The sequence below is a fragment of the Styela clava genome, unplaced genomic scaffold (assembly GCF_964204865.1).
Source record: "Styela clava unplaced genomic scaffold, kaStyClav1.hap1.2 HAP1_SCAFFOLD_373, whole genome shotgun sequence".
NCBI classification, from domain to species: Eukaryota; Metazoa; Chordata; class Ascidiacea; order Stolidobranchia; family Styelidae; genus Styela; species Styela clava.
Genome location: NW_027556671.1, coordinates 1 through 7,500, shown reverse-complemented (window position 1 = coordinate 7,500; position 7,500 = coordinate 1). Strand labels below are relative to the sequence as shown.

At 55.7% G+C, this 7,500-nt stretch overlaps 2 non-coding genes across 2 annotated transcripts; both read left to right on the top strand.

Moving 5' to 3' along the window:
- The first annotated feature begins 4,957 nt into the window (after positions 1–4,957).
- Positions 4,958–6,767, top strand: LOC144419488 (small subunit ribosomal RNA). The gene has a single exon (XR_013474097.1). It is a non-coding gene; the product is annotated as a small subunit ribosomal RNA (ribosomal RNA).
- Positions 6,768–7,065: 298 nt separating this feature from the next.
- LOC144419487 (5.8S ribosomal RNA) lies at positions 7,066–7,219 on the top strand. The gene has a single exon (XR_013474096.1). It is a non-coding gene; the product is annotated as a 5.8S ribosomal RNA (ribosomal RNA).
- Positions 7,220–7,500: the final 281 nt, after the last annotated feature.

Sequence of the window (7,500 nt, the reverse complement as noted above, 5' to 3'; positions counted from 1 at the left end):
ACTAACCTAACCCTAGGTAAGGCATGTCAGAGCGAAAGACAGTAATTTCGAATGAGCCAAGAAAGAGCGGTGCGGGGCCGGTCGGAGCGCACCCTTTTCTAGGTGGCTGGCGGGCGAGAGAGTGCTGCGTCGCCGGCATCGGCGTCGAAAGAAGCCGAGCCAAAAAAAGTTAAAGTACAAACGTGCAAGCATACTAACCTAACCCTAGGTAAGGCATGTCAGAGCGAAAGACAGTAATTTCGAATGAGCCATGAAAGAGCGGTGCGGGGCCGGTCGGAGCGCACCCTTTTCTCGGTGGCTGGCGGGCGAGAGAGTGCTGCGTCGCCGGCATCGGCGTCGAAAGAAGCCGAGCCGAAAAAAGTTAAAGTACAAACGTGCAAGCATACTAACCTAACCCTAGGTAAGGCATGTCAGAGCGAAAGACAGTAATTTCGAATGAGCCAAGAAAGAGCGGTGCGGGGCCGGTCGGAGCGCACCCTTTTCTAGGTGGCTGGCGGGCGAGAGAGTGCTGCGTCGCCGGCATCGGCGTCGAAAGAAGCCGAGCCAAAAAAAGTTAAAGTACAAACGTGCAAGCATACTAACCTAACCCTAGGTAAGGCATGTCAGAGCGAAAGACAGTAATTTCGAATGAGCCAAGAAAGAGCGGTGCGGGGCCGGTCGGAGCGCACCCTTTTCTCGGTGGCTGGCGGGCGAGAGAGTGCTGCGTCGCCGGCATCGGCGTCGAAAGAAGCCGAGCCGAAAAAAGTTAAAGTACAAACGTGCAAGCATACTAACCTAACCCTAGGTAAGGCATGTCAGAGCGAAAGACAGTAATTTCGAATGAGCCATGAAAGAGCGGTGCGGGGCCGGTCGGAGCGCACCCTTTTCTCGGTGGCTGGCGGGCGAGAGAGTGCTGCGTCGCCGGCATCGGCGTCGAAAGAAGCCGAGCCGAAAAAAGTTAAAGTACAAACGTGCAAGCATACTAACCTAACCCTAGGTAAGGCATGTCAGAGCGAAAGACAGTAATTTCGAATGAGCCAAGAAAGAGCGGTGCGGGGCCGGTCGGAGCGCACCCTTTTCTCGGTGGCTGGCGGGCGAGAGAGTGCTGCGTCGCCGGCATCGGCGTCGAAAGAAGCCGAGCCGAAAAAAGTTAATGTACAAACGTGCAAGCATACTAACCTAACCCTAGGTAAGGCATGTCAGAGCGAAAGACAGTAAACTCGAATGAGCCATGAAAGAGCGGTGCGGGGCCGGTCGGAGCGCACCCTTTTCTCGGTGGCTGGCGGGCGAGAGAGTGCTGCGTCGCCGGCATCGGCGTCGAAAGAAGCCGAGCCGAAAAAAGTTAAAGTACAAACGTGCAAGCATACTAACCTAACCCTAGGTAAGGCATGTCAGAGCGAAAGACAGTAATTTCGAATGAGCCAAGAAAGAGCGGTGCGGGGCCGGTCGGAGCGCACCCTTTTCTAGGTGGCTGGCGGGCGAGAGAGTGCTGCGTCGCCGGCATCGGCGTCGAAAGAAGCCGAGCCAAAAAAAGTTAAAGTACAAACGTGCAAGCATACTAACCTAACCCTAGGTAAGGCATGTCAGAGCGAAAGACAGTAATTTCGAATGAGCCATGAAAGAGCGGTGCGGGGCCGGTCGGAGCGCACCCTTTTCTCGGTGGCTGGCGGGCGAGAGAGTGCTGCGTCGCCGGCATCGGCGTCGAAAGAAGCCGAGCCGAAAAAAGTTAAAGTACAAACGTGCAAGCATACTAACCTAACCCTAGGTAAGGCATGTCAGAGCGAAAGACAGTAATTTCGAATGAGCCAAGAAAGAGCGGTGCGGGGCCGGTCGGAGCGCACCCTTTTCTAGGTGGCTGGCGGGCGAGAGAGTGCTGCGTCGCCGGCATCGGCGTCGAAAGAAGCCGAGCCAAAAAAAGTTAAAGTACAAACGTGCAAGCATACTAACCTAACCCTAGGTAAGGCATGTCAGAGCGAAAGACAGTAATTTCGAATGAGCCAAGAAAGAGCGGTGCGGGGCCGGTCGGAGCGCACCCTTTTCTCGGTGGCTGGCGGGCGAGAGAGTGCTGCGTCGCCGGCATCGGCGTCGAAAGAAGCCGAGCCGAAAAAAGTTAAAGTACAAACGTGCAAGCATACTAACCTAACCCTAGGTAAGGCATGTCAGAGCGAAAGACAGTAATTTCGAATGAGCCAAGAAAGAGCGGTGCGGGGCCGGTCGGAGCGCACCCTTTTCTAGGTGGCTGGCGGGCGAGAGAGTGCTGCGTCGCCGGCATCGGCGTCGAAAGAAGCCGAGCCAAAAAAAGTTAAAGTACAAACGTGCAAGCATACTAACCTAACCCTAGGTAAGGCATGTCAGAGCGAAAGACAGTAAACTCGAATGAGCCATGAAAGAGCGGTGCGGGGCCGGTCGGAGCGCACCCTTTTCTCGGTGGCTGGCGGGCGAGAGAGTGCTGCGTCGCCGGCATCGGCGTCGAAAGAAGCCGAGCCGAAAAAAGTTAAAGTACAAACGTGCAAGCATACTAACCTAACCCTAGGTAAGGCATGTCAGAGCGAAAGACAGTAATTTCGAATGAGCCAAGAAAGAGCGGTGCGGGGCCGGTCGGAGCGCACCCTTTTCTAGGTGGCTGGCGGGCGAGAGAGTGCTGCGTCGCCGGCATCGGCGTCGAAAGAAGCCGAGCCAAAAAAAGTTAAAGTACAAACGTGCAAGCATACTAACCTAACCCTAGGTAAGGCATGTCAGAGCGAAAGACAGTAATTTCGAATGAGCCATGAAAGAGCGGTGCGGGGCCGGTCGGAGCGCACCCTTTTCTCGGTGGCTGGCGGGCGAGAGAGTGCTGCGTCGCCGGCATCGGCGTCGAAAGAAGCCGAGCCGAAAAAAGTTAATGTACAAACGTGCAAGCATACTAACCTAACCCTAGGTAAGGCATGTCAGAGCGAAAGACAGTAATTTCGAATGAGCCAAGAAAGAGCGGTGCGGGGCCGGTCGGAGCGCACCCTTTTCTCGGTGGCTGGCGGGCGAGAGAGTGCTGCGTCGCCGGCATCGGCGTCGAAAGAAGCCGAGCCGAAAAAAGTTAAAGTACAAACGTGCAAGCATACTAACCTAACCCTAGGTAAGGCATGTCAGAGCGAAAGACAGTAATTTCGAATGAGCCAAGAAAGAGCGGTGCGGGGCCGGTCGGAGCGCACCCTTTTCTAGGTGGCTGGCGGGCGAGAGAGTGCTGCGTCGCCGGCATCGGCGTCGAAAGAAGCCGAGCCAAAAAAAGTTAAAGTACAAACGTGCAAGCATACTAACCTAACCCTAGGTAAGGCATGTCAGAGCGAAAGACAGTAATTTCGAATGAGCCATGAAAGAGCGGTGCGGGGCCGGTCGGAGCGCACCCTTTTCTCGGTGGCTGGCGGGCGAGAGAGTGCTGCGTCGCCGGCATCGGCGTCGAAAGAAGCCGAGCCGAAAAAAGTTAATGTACAAACGTGCAAGCATACTAACCTAACCCTAGGTAAGGCATGTCAGAGCGAAAGACAGTAATTTCGAATGAGCCAAGAATGAGCGGTGCGGGGCCGGTCGGAGCGCACCCTTTTCTCGGTGGCTGGCGGGCGAGAGAGTGCTGCGTCGCCGGCATCGGCGTCGAAAGAAGCCGAGCCGAAAAAAGTTAATGTACAAACGTGCAAGCATACTAACCTAACCCTAGGTAAGGCATGTCAGAGCGAAAGACAGTAAACTCGAATGAGCCATGAAAGAGCGGTGCGGGGCCGGTCGGAGCGCACCCTTTTCTCGGTGGCTGGCGGGCGAGAGAGTGCTGCGTCGCCGGCATCGGCGTCGAAAGAAGCCGAGCCAAAAAAAGTTAAAGTACAAACGTGCAAGCATACTAACCTAACCCTAGGTAAGGCATGTCAGAGCGAAAGACAGTAATTTCGAATGAGCCATGAAAGAGCGGTGCGGGGCCGGTCGGAGCGCACCCTTTTCTCGGTGGCTGGCGGGCGAGAGAGTGCTGCGTCGCCGGCATCGGCGTCGAAAGAAGCCGAGCCGAAAAAAGTTAAAGTACAAACGTGCAAGCATACTAACCTAACCCTAGGTAAGGCATGTCAGAGCGAAAGACAGTAATTTCGAATGAGCCAAGAAAGAGCGGTGCGGGGCCGGTCGGAGCGCACCCTTTTCTAGGTGGCTGGCGGGCGAGAGAGTGCTGCGTCGCCGGCATCGGCGTCGAAAGAAGCCGAGCCAAAAAAAGTTAAAGTACAAACGTGCAAGCATACTAACCTAACCCTAGGTAAGGCATGTCAGAGCGAAAGACAGTAATTTCGAATGAGCCATGAAAGAGCGGTGCGGGGCCGGTCGGAGCGCACCCTTTTCTCGGTGGCTGGCGGGCGAGAGAGTGCTGCGTCGCCGGCATCGGCGTCGAAAGAAGCCGAGCCGAAAAAAGTTAAAGTACAAACGTGCAAGCATACTAACCTAACCCTAGGTAAGGCATGTCAGAGCGAAAGACAGTAATTTCGAATGAGCCAAGAAAGAGCGGTGCGGGGCCGGTCGGAGCGCACCCTTTTCTCGGTGGCTGGCGGGCGAGAGAGTGCTGCGTCGCCGGCATCGGCGTCGAAAGAAGCCGAGCCGAAAAAAGTTAAAGTACAAACGCGATGCTAATGAGCGAGCCGTTGTCTCGACTAATATGTAGGGGGCGTTCGATCGAGCGTCTGGCTTGAGCGCTTGTCGGCCTAGCAGAACGGTCGCATTGTTATGCCCGGGTTTTAGGCACCGCTGCAGGCGGCCGGCAGAGCTCTTGTTTGTGCGAAACTGAATGGATCGAGCCCGAGAGAGGGCGAGCAAAGAAAAAACGCAAATCGCTCCGCCTGGCACTGCCGGCGAGAGCGTGGACGTCGCGGCCAGCGACTGTCGAAGCCGAGTACGGCCGCAGGCGATCGCCTCGGTCTTAAACGAATGCGACGAGCACGCGCCGGGCGGCCCAGCAAGGGCCGAGCGCAGCTGTCGCAGCTATCTGGTTGATCCTGCCAGTAGTGATATGCTTGTCTCAAAGATTAAGCCATGCAGGTGCAAGTACGAGTTCTCGTAAAGCGAAACTGCGAATGGCTCATTAAATCAGTCTTGGTTTATTTGGTCTCGTAAGCGAAGTGGATAACTGTGGTAATTCTAGAGCTAATACATGCATTAAGCGCCGACTTCGGGAGGCGCGCTTTTATCAGATCAAAACCGACCGGGTTCGTCCTGTGACGTTTGATGACTCTGGATAACCACGCGGATCGTACGGTCTCTGCACCGACGACGTATCATTCAAGTGTCTGCCCTATCAACTGTCGAAGGTACGCTACGTGCCTACCTTTGTGATAACGGGTAACGGGGAATCAGGGTTCGATTCCGGAGAGGGAGCCTGAGAAACGGCTACCACATCCAAGGAAGGCAGCAGGCGCGCAAATTACCCATTCCCGACACGGGGAGGTAGTGACGAAAAATAACAATACAGGACTCTAACGAGGCCCTGTAATTGGAATGAGTACATCCTAAAACTCTTAACGAGTATCCATTGGAGGGCAAGTCTGGTGCCAGCAGCCGCGGTAATTCCAGCTCCAACAGTGTATGCTAAAGTTGTTGCGGTTGAAAAGCTCGTAGTTGGATTTTGGGCGAGCGCCGCCGGTCCGTCGCAAGGCGTGTCACTGGTTGCGTTCGCCTCACCTTCGGTTCTCCGTCGGTGCTCTTGACTGAGTGTCGGCGGTGGCCGATAAGTTTACTTTGAAAAAATTAGAGTGTTCAAAGCAGGCTGTTCGCCTGCATAGTGTTGCATGGAATAATGGAATAGGACCTCGGTTCTATTTTGTTGGTTTTCGGAGCACGAGGTAATGATTAAGAGGGACAGACGGGGGCGTCCGTACTCTGCCGTTAGAGGTGAAATTCTTGGATCGGCGGAAGACGAACTACTGCGAAAGCATTCGCCAAGAATGTTTTCTTTAATCAAGAGCGAAAGTCAGAGGTTCGAAGACGATCAGATACCGTCCTAGTTCTGACTATAAACGATGCCAACTAGCGATCGGGAGGCGTTACCATGACGACCTTTCCGGCAGCTTCCGGGAAACCAAAGTCTTTGGGTTCCGGGGGAAGTATGGTTGCAAAGCTGAAACTTAAAGGAATTGACGGAAGGGCACCACCAGGAGTGGAGCCTGCGGCTTAATTTGACTCAACACGGGGAAACTCACCCGGCCCGGACACAGGTAGGATTGACAGATTGAGAGCTCTTTCTTGATTCTGTGGGTGGTGGTGCATGGCCGTTCTTAGTTGGTGGAGCGATTTGTCTGGTTAATTCCGATAACGAACGAGACTCTGGCATGCTAAATAGTTACGCGACCTTCTCGGTCGGCGTCTAACTTCTTAGAGGGACTAGTGGCGTTTAGCCACACGAGATTGAGCAATAACAGGTCTGTGATGCCCTTAGATGTCCGGGGCCGCACGCGCGCTACACTGAGTGAAGCAGCGAGTGTCTAACCTAGGCCGAAAGGTCCGGGTAACCCGTTGAACCTCATTCGTGATTGGGATAGGGACTTGCAATTGTTTCCCTTGAACGAGGAATTCCCAGTAAGCGCAAGTCATCAACTTGCGTTGATTACGTCCCTGCCCTTTGTACACACCGCCCGTCGCTACTACCGATTGAATGGTTTAGTGAGATCCTTGGATCGGCCCCGTCGCGGCTGGCAACGGCCGCGTCGGCGTGTCGAGAAGACGATCAAACTTGATCATTTAGAGGAAGTAAAAGTCGTAACAAGGTTTCCGTAGGTGAACCTGCGGAAGGATCATTACCGAAAGTGGTGGTAGGCCCCGGCCGACCGCGCACTTAATTGTCTTTGGGTGCCGCCGAGAGGGCGGCCGTCAATCGGGGTTCCGCCCCGTGCGACACGCGTAACACGTTGGCATAGCAAGGCAGCCGAGTGCGATGGTGGCTTCTGGGCACCGCGCTCGATGTGCCGCCGGCCCAGCCCGGCGGTCGCTCGGCGCCGTTTGTTGGTGTTTTTGTGCAGTTGTTGTCGGTGGTGGTTTTGTGGTCGATCCCACAGTGTGACGTCCGCGCGCTTCGGCGCCGGGCGAAACGTCGAGGACGACTCTTAACGGTGGATCACTCGGCTCGCGAGTCGATGAAGGACGCAGCCAAGTGCGAGAAGTAATGTGAATTGCAGAACACATTGAACGTCGACCTTCTGAACGCGAATTGCGGTCTCGGGTCAATCCCGGGACCGCGTCTGCCTCAGGGTCGCGTTCGTCCTCACCCGAGGGCCGTCGCCTGGCCTCTGCGAAGACGGCCGGGCGTCGCCCCAAGTTGAAGCGGTCGCCGAGCTTTCTCGGCGCGACCGCGTGTCCCGTACACCGCCGGCCCCTCGACGTGTTCAACTACGTTCGAGGGGCGGGTCCAGGTCGGTCGGTCCGGTCACGAGATCAAGACCGACCGTGGGCCAAGGCGGCGACGGTACGCGCTCGGTCGGCGCCGGCGGCGACGACTTGCGATGCCAGCGGGCCGTGTAAGAAGCGGCCCGCTTG